This window comes from Triticum aestivum, chromosome 2B, assembly GCF_018294505.1.
Source record: "Triticum aestivum cultivar Chinese Spring chromosome 2B, IWGSC CS RefSeq v2.1, whole genome shotgun sequence".
In the NCBI taxonomy this organism is placed as follows: domain Eukaryota; kingdom Viridiplantae; phylum Streptophyta; class Magnoliopsida; order Poales; family Poaceae; genus Triticum; species Triticum aestivum.
The window spans coordinates 264,602,628-264,617,024 of NC_057798.1; positions in this window are offsets into that span (position 1 = coordinate 264,602,628).

A 14,397-nucleotide genomic window follows, 5' to 3' on the forward strand; every position below is an offset into this window, starting at 1 on the left:
ACCTCTGCTAAGGAGGTGTTTAGTAAGGGAGGAACCGAGAGTCCCTCCTTCCAGGGGGAGAAGAGGAACGCTTCCGAAGACCCGGAGGCCAAGGCCTCAAAGCGGGGAAAGAAATCTGTACCGGAAGGTCCTGCGCCAGAAAGTGCCCCGGCCGTACTGTCTCCTCGGAGGAATCAGCCCTCTAACGAGCCGTAAGTGAAAAGGGGGATTTTAATATTATCAGACACCCCTGCTTAATGTATAAAGGTAACGAAGTTTTTACCTTGTAGTTCGGATCCCAGCCCATCTCAGCACAGCTCATCTTCGGGAGACCTTCGTCCGGAGATGATGGAAAGCGAAACGCCTTCATCTGCCGCCCCGTCGTGCGGCGCGGACGACCCTGAGGTGTCGTCGCGGAGGGTCTCCCCGAATCCGGCGGGACCAGAGAGTTCGGCGCCCATTGGAGTACGACCGGTGGAGCTGCATGATTTGCTTAAGAGGGTGTCCATCTCAGAAGATCACCGCACATTAATGGGTGATGTGATTGAGAGGATCTCGTCCGCCGAAACCGGGTTGTATGAGGCCGTCGGAAGTTTACTGACGGGATTTGAGGTATGCAAAAAATGACATACCTGTTGACAGTTTTGCACATGAAGTGCGCCCTGTATAGATAGTAGCCCCCGAGACTTGGTATGCTGTCGAAAACGACAGCGTGCCTAGGATCGTAATCTCGGTTATTAACTGTCGCCTTTCCCATGCAGGTGGCGGAACGTTCGGTGGCCAGCCGGACTGATGAATTTGCCGAGCTGAAGAAGCAACTCGACGCTGCAGATGCGGACATGTCGCTGGTCAATAGATGACTTGATGAGTCACAAGGTATGTGGTTGCCCCGCGGTTGGTTAGTAAGGGAGCTGACGCCCATTCCTTACAAATTGTATCCTTAGATGCAGATGGTGCTGCTGCTGTGGAGGACCTTCGAGCAGAACTTGCTCGGGCCAAGGAGTAAGCCAGAAAGAGCGAGGCGGCTGCCTTGAAGGCAGCGGAAGGGCTAGAAGCCGAGAAGGCTGCTCACTGCCGAAGCAGGGAGGAGATGGCTGGAGTGGCCATGAAATTAAGAGTTGCTACCGACCGCCTGGAAGTTCTTGAAGAAGAACGCCGAGCGGAGCAAGAGGACCTGAAGAAGGCCGATGCCGAGGCCAAGGATGCCCATAGTGCGATGCGGGCTATGAAGGAGGAACTGCATCAGGTCGGAGACATTGTGACTGGAAAGCCCTTTATGCTGCGTAAGAAGTTCACGGATCCGAAGTATGCTCAGCTAGGCCGATTGTATGGTGTGGAGGATCCTTATCTGGACTTGGCGGCGAGTGCGGCTGACGCAGTCGTGCACTTTCAAAGCCAGGAGGATCATGAAATGGAAGAGCTTTTCTGGTCTCAATTCCATAGTCCGGAGCGTCCACTTCCGTTGAGTGATCGGCCGGTTGAGTGGGCTGAGCTGAATAGATTGTCCGGACTAGCCATGACGGATGTGGTAACTCATCTGTGGCCGAAAAGGCCCAAGCCGAAGAGTTATTTTGGCTTGTTGCAGCAATTCCTTGGGGCAGTGCCGCATATTAAGGCGATGAAGCGGTCGGCATGCATAGAAGGTGCGCGGATGGCTCTCACCCGTGGTAAAACATACTGGGCGGAGATGGATGCCACCGCTGTTGCATCCCGGGGTTTGGACAAAAGCCGATTCCCCACCAAGCATTACTTTGAGGAAGTCCTGCAGGGCGCTCGTATAATAGAGTCGCAGTGCTCGAAAGATGTTATGTTTGAATGACATGTATGATTTCTAAGATCATGTTTATAATGCAATGACTTTTTATACTTGTGTGTTCAAGTATTGAACTATCTCCTGTGCGGCCGTATATGTATGTATAATCTGAAAGATGGCAGTATTTGGCTTCAGCCCCCACGCACATGGTGCGGGGGTGTTTGCAAAAAGAAAAACGCTTTTTCACACTTAATCCAATGTCTTGGTCCTTTTAAGGAGGTGATAGCATAGCAAACTAGGCAATCGGACTATAATGCTTTATCACTTTCACTTAGCCATAGGAGCTCGAATGTGGGGCTACTATATAGCCCCTGATGGCACCATGCTTCTCCGAACTTGGGGCGCGTATGTGCCTGACCGGGAAGCGGTCCTTCGTCAAAGTGGAGGAATTCTAAACATTCCAATGGTCGATTGAGTGGTTGACCAGTCTCTCGCTATATCATGACAGTCAGTTTTCGGCTTTCTCTACTGAGGTGCTCTCCCGGCCGAACCGGGGCACAAGCGCAGTAGTTCTCCTAGTGCCGCGTTAGCCGATGATACGGAACGTAAGGCAGCAAAACACAGGAGCCGGGCAAACCCAACATTTGACCAAAGACATGATTCGGAGCTGATGCATATAAGGCCTAACTCGAGACGCCAAACACTCCCTGAGGTGTTCGGTCTTTATGATATCGGGCAGAATAAAGCCCTAAGCCCCTAGTGTCCAGGTACAGGCGGGAACTTCTGACGCGGCCGATGCCAAAACGCCAGCCTCCTCCTCGGCTCGGGTAGGAAACCGGGGGATGTGTATCAACAAGAGACAGTGAGAAAGGTTTACGCAGGGTCTTAATCTGAAAAGAATCCTTGTAACGGGTCCCTACTGCACGTCTGTGCCTGTGTCTCCGTTGTGCTGTATCCTCGACGGGTGTAGCACGTGCTTCATCTGTAAAAGAGAAGGACTTAGTTTCTAAGAAATATCGTGCAAAAAGTGTATCAAAATAAAATATAATTTGGAAGATGAAGAAAGTTGAGCTTTATTGGCTTTCATCATTTATGCGCACGGACCCCTAAAAAAAGGGGCATGCGGCTGGGAAGCCCCTTGTTAAGTTACGCCGGACTCGTCTAACCATGTCCGAGGTCTAAATGACCTATTTTTAGGGGCTTTGACCTGCAAGGTCGGAATAATGTGTGGCTGTCTAGGCAGCCGCACATTCTCCGTGGTCGAGAGACGCCTGGAGTTTTAAGAATATGCCACGTGGACCGGGCATTTTTTCAGCGTAAGAGACGCGTAATGTGGTATTGCTTTAAAGCGCGCGAAAGCTGCACGCCCCAGTAGTGCTTAAGGGCTACTGCTAAATGGGGCGATGGAGGGTGAGCTTTTCGCGACGGAGGTTGTCGGATGAACCGAACACGACCCCTAGTGGTATAGAGCCTGTAAAATTGGCTAAAAAGGCCTGGCGTCACTCCTTTGAAGGAAGTGCTGCTATAGCGAATTTTGGTGGGTTCTATCCCCAGTCTACGGACGGTGTCCTGAATAGCAGGGGCCGCGCTGCGTGTTATCACGTGAAGTGAGTTCACTGTTTTAACTTCTAATGGGAACGTCTTTTGGTTTTCGAAGCGCTGCTTTTGGGTTTCGTCACTTTCACTTGGTGTGTCGAGCCCTTTGTGTTCGGCGTTAAGTCGGCCGGACTGCTTGAAGACCCAACAATCTCTGTGGGTATGGTTTGCAGGCTTCTCGGAGGTACCGTGTACTTGACACAGTCTATCCAGAATCTTGTTGAGGTTGAATAGCTCGTCACTGTTATCCTTTAAGGGCAGTGTTTTGTTGTTCGGCCGAGAGCTTTTGAATCCGGTGTTGACCGCCGTACTATTTGGGCCATTCTCCTTGTTCCGGCACTGATCTTTTTTGCGTCGTGATTTCCCATTTCCTTCCCTGATTTCGGATGTACTCGGGTCGCTGGTGCTGCATCTAGCCAACCAGCTGTCTTCCCCCGCGCAAAAGCGGGTCAAGAGACTTGTTAGTGCGGCCATTGTTCTTGGTTTTTCCTGGCCGAGGTGTCTGGCGAGCCATTCGTCTCGGACGTTGTGTTTGAAGGCTGCTAAGGCTTCAGCGTCCGGACAGTCGACTATTTGGTTCTTTTTAGTGAGGAACCTGTTCCAGAATTTGCGTGCTGATTCTCCGGGCTGTTGAGTTATGTGACTTAAATCATCTGCATCCGGAGGCCGGACATAAGTCCCCTGAAAATTTGCTCGAAACGCATCCTCAAGCTCTTCCCAACTCCCAATCGTATTTTCTGGGAGGCTTTTAAGCCAATGCCGGCCCGGCCCTTTGAGCTTGAGGGGAAGGTATTTTATGGCATGGAGATCGTCTCCTCTTGCCATGTGTATGTGCAGGATATAATCCTCAATCCAGACTCCGGGTTCTGTTGTTCCGTCGTATGCCTCTATGTTTATGGGTTTAAATCCCGCTGGAAATCCATGATCTAGTACCTCATCGGTAAAACATAGTGGGTGTGCGGCGCCCCTGTAGTTGGGTGTGCCGTTGTCTTCAAATGCTCGGCTGGTTGTGTTACTTCCTGGAGTCTTCTTTTTTGGCCCATAGATAGACCTGGGCGGGTTATCCTTTTTCTGAAGATCTTTATGCTGATCATGTGCCGGCTTGTGTGTGGCGTCCCGTGTTGCTCTTGGCCTGTCATCTGGTCGTCTATCCGGCCAGGCGACCCCTTTCTTTTTTGACTGCGGGGGCTCGAAGGCCTCCTCATCAAATTCGGGCAATAGCTTGCGCTTCGGGTAGCTCTTTGTCTGGTGACTAGTGCCATATTTATCTACGGTGTTGAGTACTTTGCTCCATCTAATTCTGAGTGTGTCTTCCGCTGTTTTGAGCTTCCGCTTTTGCTTCTTCAAACTTCTTGCAGTGGCGACGAGCCTGTTATGGAGATTCATATGCTCTGGTGATGTGAGATCATCTTCGCCGGGGATGGGTTGCTTGTCCGGTTCATGTCCGGCTGGCTGCTTGTTGACGTGTGCGTCGTCCACTGCTTCGCCCTGCTCTAGGGCCGGGTCCATATGGGTACCGTTTTTGTCGATGCCGGTCTTCGGGTGGCGCTTGCGTCGCCGCTTTGTTTGTCTGTTGGGGGAGTTGTCCTTCGCCACGTCGCGTTTTTCCTCATTGTCGCTTCCTTTTGGTGTGTCCACCATGCATACGTTGTGGGATGGGGTGGCTTTCCTACGCCCGTTAGGTGCTGGTTCTTGGTCGTCCCCGGCATCGTCGTCCATACCGTCGATGTCCTCGGAGTCGTAGTCTAGCATGTCAGTTAAATCGTCGACAGCAGCTACCAAGTGGGTGGTGGGTGGGCTTTGAATTTCTTCGTCGTCCGCATCCCAACCGTCCTGACCGCAATCCGGCCAGGGCTCTCCTGATAACGAGAGATATTTTAGCGAACTCAAGATGTCGCTGAAAGGTGAGTGTTGAAAGACGTCCGCTGCGGTGAACTCCATGATTGGCAACCAATCGGATTTGATCAGGGCGGGCGCGGGAGGTTCGGAGTCCGGCGAGGAGTCCGGCACCTCGGAGTCACGAGCTTTATGAGGGACAAAGTCAGTGTTCGGCTCTATCGCCGTAGAGGTTGCATCCCGCGAGGCGATGTCTAGGCATCCGTCCTCGATCTGCGTGGCCGGCTCCGAGTTGAGGATCGGAGCGGGCTCGAGTGCGGCCTCCAGGGTACTGTCCGACGGCAGAGCTAAATCATGCTCGACGTGACAGTGCGGCACGCTCGGATGTGGCTCGAATCCGTCGAAGATCAAGTCCCCGCGGATGTCAGCCGTGAAGTTCAAACTTCCAAATCTGACCTGACGGCCAGAGGCGTAGCTTTCGATCTGCTCTAGATGGCCAAGCGAATTGGCCCGCAGTGCAAAGCCGCCGAATACGAAGATCTGTCCGGGGAGGAAGGTCTCACCCTGGACTGCACCATTGATGATGATCGAAGAAGCCATCGAGCCTATCGGTGACGACACAGAGGAACTCTCAATGAAAGCACCAATGTCGGTGTCAAAACTGGCGGATCTCGGGTAGGGGGTCCTGAACTGTGCGTCTAGGCGGATGGTAACAGGAGACGAGGGACACGATGTTTTTACCCAGGTTCGGGCCCTCTTGATGGAGGTAAAACCCTACGTCCTGCTTGATTAATATTGATGATGTGGGTTACAAGAGTAGATCTACCACGAGATCAAGGAGGCTAAACCCTAGAAGCTAGCCTATGGTATGATTGTTGTTTGTCCTATGGACTAAAGCCATCCGGTTTATATAGACACCGGAGAGGGCTAGGGTTACACAGAGTCGGTTACAATGGTAGGAGATCTACATATCCGTATCGCCAAGCTTGCCTTCCACGCCAAGGAAAGTCCCATCCGGACACGGGACGAAGTCTTCAATCTTGTATCTTCATAGTCTTGGAGTCCGGCCGATGATGGTAGTTCGGCTATCCGGACACCCCCTAGTCCGGGACTCCCTCAAGGAGGACTGTAGCGGACTACCAGGTTCCACACCAAAGAGCAACATGATTTCTAGTATTGCTGGACAAGAAACCCATCATCAGTGATATAAAATGGGTGGATTGAAAATTCATTGATGCTAATGTTGATCATTTCCAAGGAGTGCATGAAATCTTCAAAGCTAATGGTGTTGATGACTTTGTTGGTCAGAAGCTCACCAAATGGAACGATGAGCTCATTATGAAATTCTACTCAATAGCTCATTTCTATCCAGATGGAAGAATTGTGTGGATGACAGAAGGGCAGAGGCACCAATCAACTATTGATGAATGGGCTAGGCTCATAAATGCCCCTGCAGAAGAAGAACATCAAATTGATGTGTATGCTGAGAAGAATAAGGATCATAACACCATGGCCAATATGTATAAGGAAATTCCAGATGAGGCCTTGGAAACACACAAGTTTGGATCAGTCTCTATCTGCTATCTGGTTTGGCCACTATAAACACTATATTGAGGCACACTTTGTTGCCCAAATCTGGAGATCACAGGATGATCAGAGGCCATTCCATCAACTTGCTGCAGTTGTTTGATGTTGTGCCACAGAAATTCAAGGTCATGAGCCTGACTGTAGAGGCAATCAAAAGGACAATAGCTGACTAGAAGAGATCTTGTGGATATGCTCCACACATCCAAGAGCTAATCAATTCCAAGATGAACCAAGGAGTGTATCTTTTGGACAAAGAACACCTTCCTTTGCTGCCTGAATTTGTGGACAACACATTTGTCATGGATGCTAATGATCCATCTTCAGGGGCTTAAGAAGTCTTTCTCAATCAGAGGCTTAAGAAGTCTTTCTCAAGTCCAAACAAGACCACCTTGGGTTTCTGATTCAATCAATCCCGAGGGTTGACAAAGGACTAGCTACCCTGACTCAGAACCAGGAGAGCTTGAAGAGGATAATAGAGACAAAATTCTATGATCTGGACTTGAAAGTAACTGAGATTCAGATAGCTGTTGAAGAACTCCAGGAAGAAGCTCAGGAGAGAAAGGGCAAAGCTACTATACAGGTGTTCCACAGGGTGCCTAGGGCATAGAGGTCTGCAGCAGTGCCAGTGACAGACACAAGAGCTACAACTTCAGCACCTCCAGCCACAGCTCCTACAGCTCCTCTTGCCCCTCCAGTGGCAACCCCTCCAGCTCCAACAACATCTACTGAAGCCTAGAGAGACGCATAACACTATGCATTTTCGAGCTTTTTGTTAACTTGTTGCCAAGGGGGGAGAAAGTGTATAGATCATAGGCTTCAGAGAGAGAGAGAGAGAGAGAGAGATGTCTCTTTTTGCTACTTATTTGCTTTGCTTCCCTGTTTGAGATACATTATGTCTGTTTGTGTGTGATACTTTGTATGTCATGTGCTTAATCATATCACTCTTTATGCTTATGCTTGGATGTTAACATTATCATTCTCATGTATGATCATTCACTTTTCCTTTTTGAGCGCTCCACCAAGATGTATGTGAAATGGAAGAGTAACCCATGATCCTAACAGATTGTGCATTTGCAGTCCAAAGCAAATTTTAACTATGCACAAATTTAGGGGGAGCTCTAACTTATCACATACTTCTCAAAGCGACAATGTACTTCATTCTTATTATCATGTGTCGAAGCTTTGATCTATATGTTGTCATCAATTACCAAAAAGGGGGAGATTGAAAGTGCAACTAATCCCTGGGTGGTTTTGGTAATTCTTAACAACATATAGTTCATTGAACTAATGCTATTTCAAGATAACCATTTCAGAAAGTTCCATGTTTGGCATGGCATGTACTAGAGATGTGGACCCCTCAAAATGCAAAGGACATATATTGGCAACAAGCTCAAGACTCTACATTTTCATTTTAGTGATCCAAGATCACATTGAGTCCATAGGAAAGCCAATACTATTAAAAGGGGATGAGGTGTTGCTTAATGGGTTACTTGCTCAAAATGCTTTGTGATATGCTCCAAAACCCTCAACCACTTTCTCACATCCACATATATCCTAAACCTAAATGTCAAACTCAGCCCCACTGATTTGATCTATCAAGCCACCGAGTTTCACTTGACATAGCCATTGCCACAAACCCTAGTTACTTCGGTCTCACCGATAGGAATCTCGGTCTCACTAAGATGGGATTGCAAATTCTGTTTCCTTTTTGTAACTTTTCGGTCTCACCAAAAGAGCAAATCGGTCCCACTGAGTCTATATTGCAAACTCCCTATTTCCTTTTCTAACACTTCGGTCCCACCGAAGTGAGTGAATCGGTCCCATCGAGTTTTCCTAACCAACCCTCTGTGTACCTATTTGTTGAAATCGGTCCCACCGAGTTCATGCGATCGGTCACACTGAGATTACGTTATGCCCTAACCCTAGCATATCGGTACCACCGAGATGATTATATCGGTCCCACCAAAAATCCTAACGTTCACATTTTGAACTAAATTGGTCTAATAGAGTTTGCTGATTCGGTCCCAATGAGTTTGGGAATCTGTGTGTAATAGTTAGATTCTGTGTGGAGGCTATATATACCCCTCCACCCACTCTTCGTTCGTGGAGAGAGCCATGAGAACAAACCTACACTTCCACTACTCATTTTCTCAGAGAGAAGCACCTACTCATGTGTTGAGGCCAAGATATTCCAATCCTACCATATGAATCTTGATCTCTAGCTTTCCCCAAGTTGCTTTCCACTCAAATCATCTTTCCACCATTGCCAAATCTGAGAAAGAGAGAGATTTGAGTGTTGGCGAGACTATCATTTGAAGAACAAGAGAAAGGAGTTCATCAACAACACACCATGATGCAGAGCATCCCACGATCATCCCCATGGACGTACCTACATCCCCCTCGACACCGCTTGGACCCATGACAAGAGCTCGAGCGAAGGCTATTGAAGATAAGGTGAACTCGCTCCTCTTAGAACTACCCTTTTCTACACATGAGTCATGGCTACTACCTCAAGTGGAAACATTATGTGTGCTCAGGTACTTAGAAGAAGTCCACGTAACATCTACATTCAATGGCCAAGACGGCGCGGACACCAAGCGTGAAGGTCAAGAAGGAGAGCTGCCACAGAAGCTACATGCTCCGGACGACCGGCCCAGGATGTCCGATCCCTGGCTGCGTCCAGTTGCGGACCGAGGCCCATGTACCCCTTCACTTCGCCACTCTTTTGCACCTAGACTATAAATAGACCCCTCCTCCTCCTAGAGAGGGTTAGCGTTGATTTAGCTCATTTGTGAGATAGAGCCTCGCTCATCCATCTGGATCTACTCTTCACGAGGGACCGACACCTCTTCGGAGAAGATGCTTGTTGGATTCAAGACCTCCTTTTGGAGAAGACCATCTTCAAGACCTCCTCACGGAGAAGAACCGGTTACCCTATGTATCGTCCCTTGTTGGATTTGGATCCTGTATTACCTTGTGCCTCGATTATCTAGCCCATGTGTGACTTTATTCTTGTTGGTTGACTGTTCTCTCATGTTTTTCCCTCGTTCCCCTCATCGTGTTCTTCATGTTCCTCGTAGGGATCTGCTCCAAACGCGAAAGATCAGCCTCTAGGGTTCTACCCTACATCATCTTGGTATCATGAGCCATATTGATCACGTTTTTGGAGCCCCTACCCCGTGTTTTGTAGCTTGATTTTGTTGTTTTTGTCCTAAATCCGAAAATCCCCACCAAAAATAGCCCCAATTTTTTTTTGTGATTTGTTGGTGTGATGAAGTTTTGTTGGATTTAATCCATGGATTTGTGTTCCCATGTGTGGATCAAGGTTTCCCCACCCTCTCCACCCTTTTCCATCCACAAAATCGCTCGAATTTGACCTCTCCACCTTCCTCCACCTCGAAATCGAGCTGGTCATCTCAGGCCCGAAATCGCCCAGGCACCGGACGTCCGACCGACTCCGGACGTCCGATGACTTCCGGTTGTCCGACCATCTCTCGATGTCCATGGAACCATGACGAAACTGACAATTGTCAGTTCGGCCACCACCATTTTCTCCACTGTCCACCACCTTTTGCAAACACCTATACCACCATAGTTTTCCACAAACACTACCATCATTCATCAATACCACCCATGATGATTTTGAAACGTTTTGGTCTTTGAGTTTTTGAGTTGTGGTTCCCGTGTCCTATTGTGTTTCGGCTATATAGGTATGGTTCGACATCATCATCACCACTGCTCATCTTCGCAAAGGACTCATCATCGCCAAGGACGGTAACCTCGACGACATCTTTGTCATCCCATGCCATTGCATTGATAACCACATAGCCTTACTTTTGCGTTGCTTACCCATCGAGACTAGCCATTGAGTATTGCCGGCAACGTGACTTGTGCACATTAGTGGTCATACTACATAGCATACATACCATATCATAGTGGTGCATATCTTGGTATCATCTTTCGTGTCACAAATTTGTCACCGCATACACAATTGCTATCTTGGTTCGTGAAGTTATGCATGAGAAAAGAGCTCAAAAGTGAAAGAGCCAAACAAGCTTTTAAGCAAAGAGGGGAAGATAAGCAAAGAGCTTATAAGCAAGAACCATAGCATCATACTACATTAAGATTGTCATATCCGATCATCTTGGATCATATCACCGAAATACCATACATATACCGTACTTGGGATAGAGGTCATTACATTTTTTCCTAAGTAGGTTGTGCACAAGTTCCGTATCCGCCTATTGTGCAATCGTGCTAGCGTCTCTCTAGTATTGTGACAGAAGAGCATTTTCGTGGAATCCACATTTTGGCTCATTTTTGGTTTGCATAATCCCACTTATCTATTTGTGTGTGTGTTTCCGTGTACCACTACTTGCTTGGTCTACTTGTTGCATTTGCAAATTTGTGAATCTTTTCCAACATTATTGAAGCTCACTTACAATTGCATCAAATTTTGTGCCACCATCCTAACCAAGCTCCACCATAAGCTTTTACTTGTGTAGGTGTGAGAACCGACAAGAATTGGTACCAATTGTGTTATTTCATTGTCCGCATTTGAGTGATCTTGATCCATCTTCAAAATCGGTCAAGGTACATTTGGTATAAGTTCTTCTATTTCTCCCACTCACATTTTGCTTGGAATGATGTATAGGCCAAGTTCTTCTACCAACCCACTCTTCATCGAGTAAGACGACGACATGTCTTCATTCGTCACCAAGAGCCACCTCTTTGGTGCTCAATGAGCGTTGCATCAAGAGCAACAAGCAATGACCGACCGCATCAACAATATCGCCACCGACTTGCGACTCTCCAAGCAACGAACAAGAGACTACTTCGACAACAAGCTCGACGCTCACAAGCAAGAGAACGATGCAAGAATGGACAAGATCCATGCCTTGTTGGTGAACCGCCCTCCTTCCACTTCTTCATACTCAAGACGAAGCTGCTCAAGTCGACACTCTGATGACACATTCTCCGACTCAAGTACACCGACGTCAAACACTCTACGCCAAGCCGCGCGTCAAGACCGTCATGCATCTCGCAATCCTCTACACGGCAATCCTTCAAAAGAGCACGTCGACGAGCAAGCACATCGTCCTCAACCAAACCAAGATCCTTTTGCACAAGCTCAAGAACGACAACGTCAATGTTGCCAAGAAGAAGAAGGAGCGCGTCTCAAGTTGAACAAGACGCCGAGGCTCAACGTCTTCAACAACAACAACCTGAAGCACAAGCTCTTGAGGCGCAACGTGCCCTTCAGGAATCAAGTCGAGCCATTGCCAAGCGCAACCGCGATAGGCGCAATCAAGAGGAAGCACTTAGAGAAGAAATCCAAGAGGGGAACTACCAACCAAGAGTGCAACGTCAAATTCCTCACCCTCCTCCTCAAGCTCGACAAGCTCCTCCACAACCTCAAGTTCAACAAGATCAAGATGACTATGGACACCCTCCACACCAAGAGCAACATGAGGTTGACTATCCTCCATGTCAAGGGCGTTATCATCACCCTCGACCACAACACAATGAAGAGCAACTCTATGGCAAGCTAAAGTCCACCATGCCCAAGTTCAATGGAAGCAATGATCCCGAAGAGTACTTATCATGGGCATTGAAGGTCGACAATTTTTTCGTTTGCACAACTATGAGGAAGAGAAGAAGATCGCTATGGCATCACTTGAGTTCCAAGATTATGTGCTCATATGGTGGGAACAAGTCCTTGAGCACCGAGAAGCAAGAGGTGAACCACCAATCACCACTTGGGCTCAAATGAAAGATGTCATGCGAGCACGTTTTGTGCCCACCTACTACAACCGCGATCTCTTCAAGAAGCTCCAACTACTCAAGCAAGGAACAAAGAGTGTTGAGGAATACTACAAGGAAATGGAGATAGCTATGATACGAGCCAATGTCACGGAAGATGATGAGCAAACTATGGCATGTTTCTTGAATGGCCTCAATCATCCCATCAAGAAGATTGCCGACTTCCAACCCTACTCCAACCTCATTGAGCTCGTGCATCAAGATACCAAAGCGGAACATCAAGTGCAAGATGACTTAAAATATGCCAAGTACTCATCCAAGACCTACGGCTTCTCCAACAACCAAGCTTCAACGACTCCTCCAACTTCTACCTCAACCAAGCCATCTACAAGCAACGACGATTCAAGTTACAAGAAAACTTCGACAACCTCAAGTCGTCCTTCTACTACAAGCAACTTCAAGCCGCGGCTTCATCATCTATTCCAATTGATGAGACCGTCAAGACAAGCTCCTTCAAGTGTTTCACTTGCAGCGGCCGAGGCCACAAGTCCTTTCAATGCACCAACAAGCGCACCATGATCCTCTACGACGACGGAACCTATGACTCCATGAGTAAAGAGGAGATGGAAGCCCTTGAGCAAGTGGCCATGCACCAGCGTGCGAACGAGGATGAAGATGATCAAGTCTTTTGTGATGAGGATTCGAGCCCCGCTCTCGTTGTCTCCAAAGTCTTGACTCTTCAACATCAACAAGACGAAGACCAAAGATGCCACATCTTCCACACAAAGGCCGGCATCAATGGAAGGTCCGTCAAGGTCATCATCGATGGAGGTAGTTGCCACAACTTGGCAAGTGAAGAACTATGCTCCAAGCTCCAATTGGTCAAGATGAAGCACCCACACCCGTACAAGGTCCAATGGGTAGGCGATTCCGGCACTATAAAAGTTGAGCATACGGTCAAGGTCTCCTTCAAAATTGGAGCATATGAAGACATGTTGGAGTGTGATGTCATCCCGATGTCCGTTTGCCACCTCCTTCTTGGTCGACCATGGCAATTTGACCGCGGCGTCATCCACAACGGGCGTACCAATCACTATAGCTTCAAGATGAAAGGGAAGGAATATGTGATATGACCTATGTCTCCTAGTCAAGTGATCACCGACAAGCAAGCCACCCATCATGGAGAGAAGAGTGAGAAAGTTATCCACCCAAAAGAGAGTGAGAGCCACAAGCCAAAACCGAGTGGCTCCATGATGAGCGACAAGAAAAACTTTGTCCTATTTGCCACCAAAAGTGAGATGAGAGAAGTTTGTGAGAACCCATCAAATGTTATGCACTTTGTCCTTGTGTGCAAGGACGAGGCACCAAAAACTAACACCTCTCATGATCTACCTTTAGTGTTGTCTTCTCTTTTGCAGGAATTCCAAGATATTTTCCCTGATGAGCTACCTCCGTGTCTTCCTCCTCTACGAGGCATTGAGCACCGAATCGACCTCATCCCCAGAGCACCTCTACCTAACAAAGCTCCCTACCGCGTCAACCCTGAAGAAACTAAGGAGATCCAACGGCAAGTACAACAACTCATTAACAATGGACATGTACGTGAAAGCTTAAGGCCTTGTGCCATTCCGGTTATACTTGTGCCCAAGCAAGATGGTAGTTTTCGCATGTGCTCGGATTGCAGACCCATCAATGCTATTACCATTTGTTATAGGCATCCCATTCCTCTCCTAGATGATATTCTAGATGAACTTAGTGGCGCCACCATTTTCTCAAAAATTGATCTTAAAAGTGGCTATTATCAAATCCGCATACAAGAAGGTGATGAATGGAAAACTGCTTTCAAAACCAAATTTGGCTTGTACGAGTGGTTGGTTATGCCT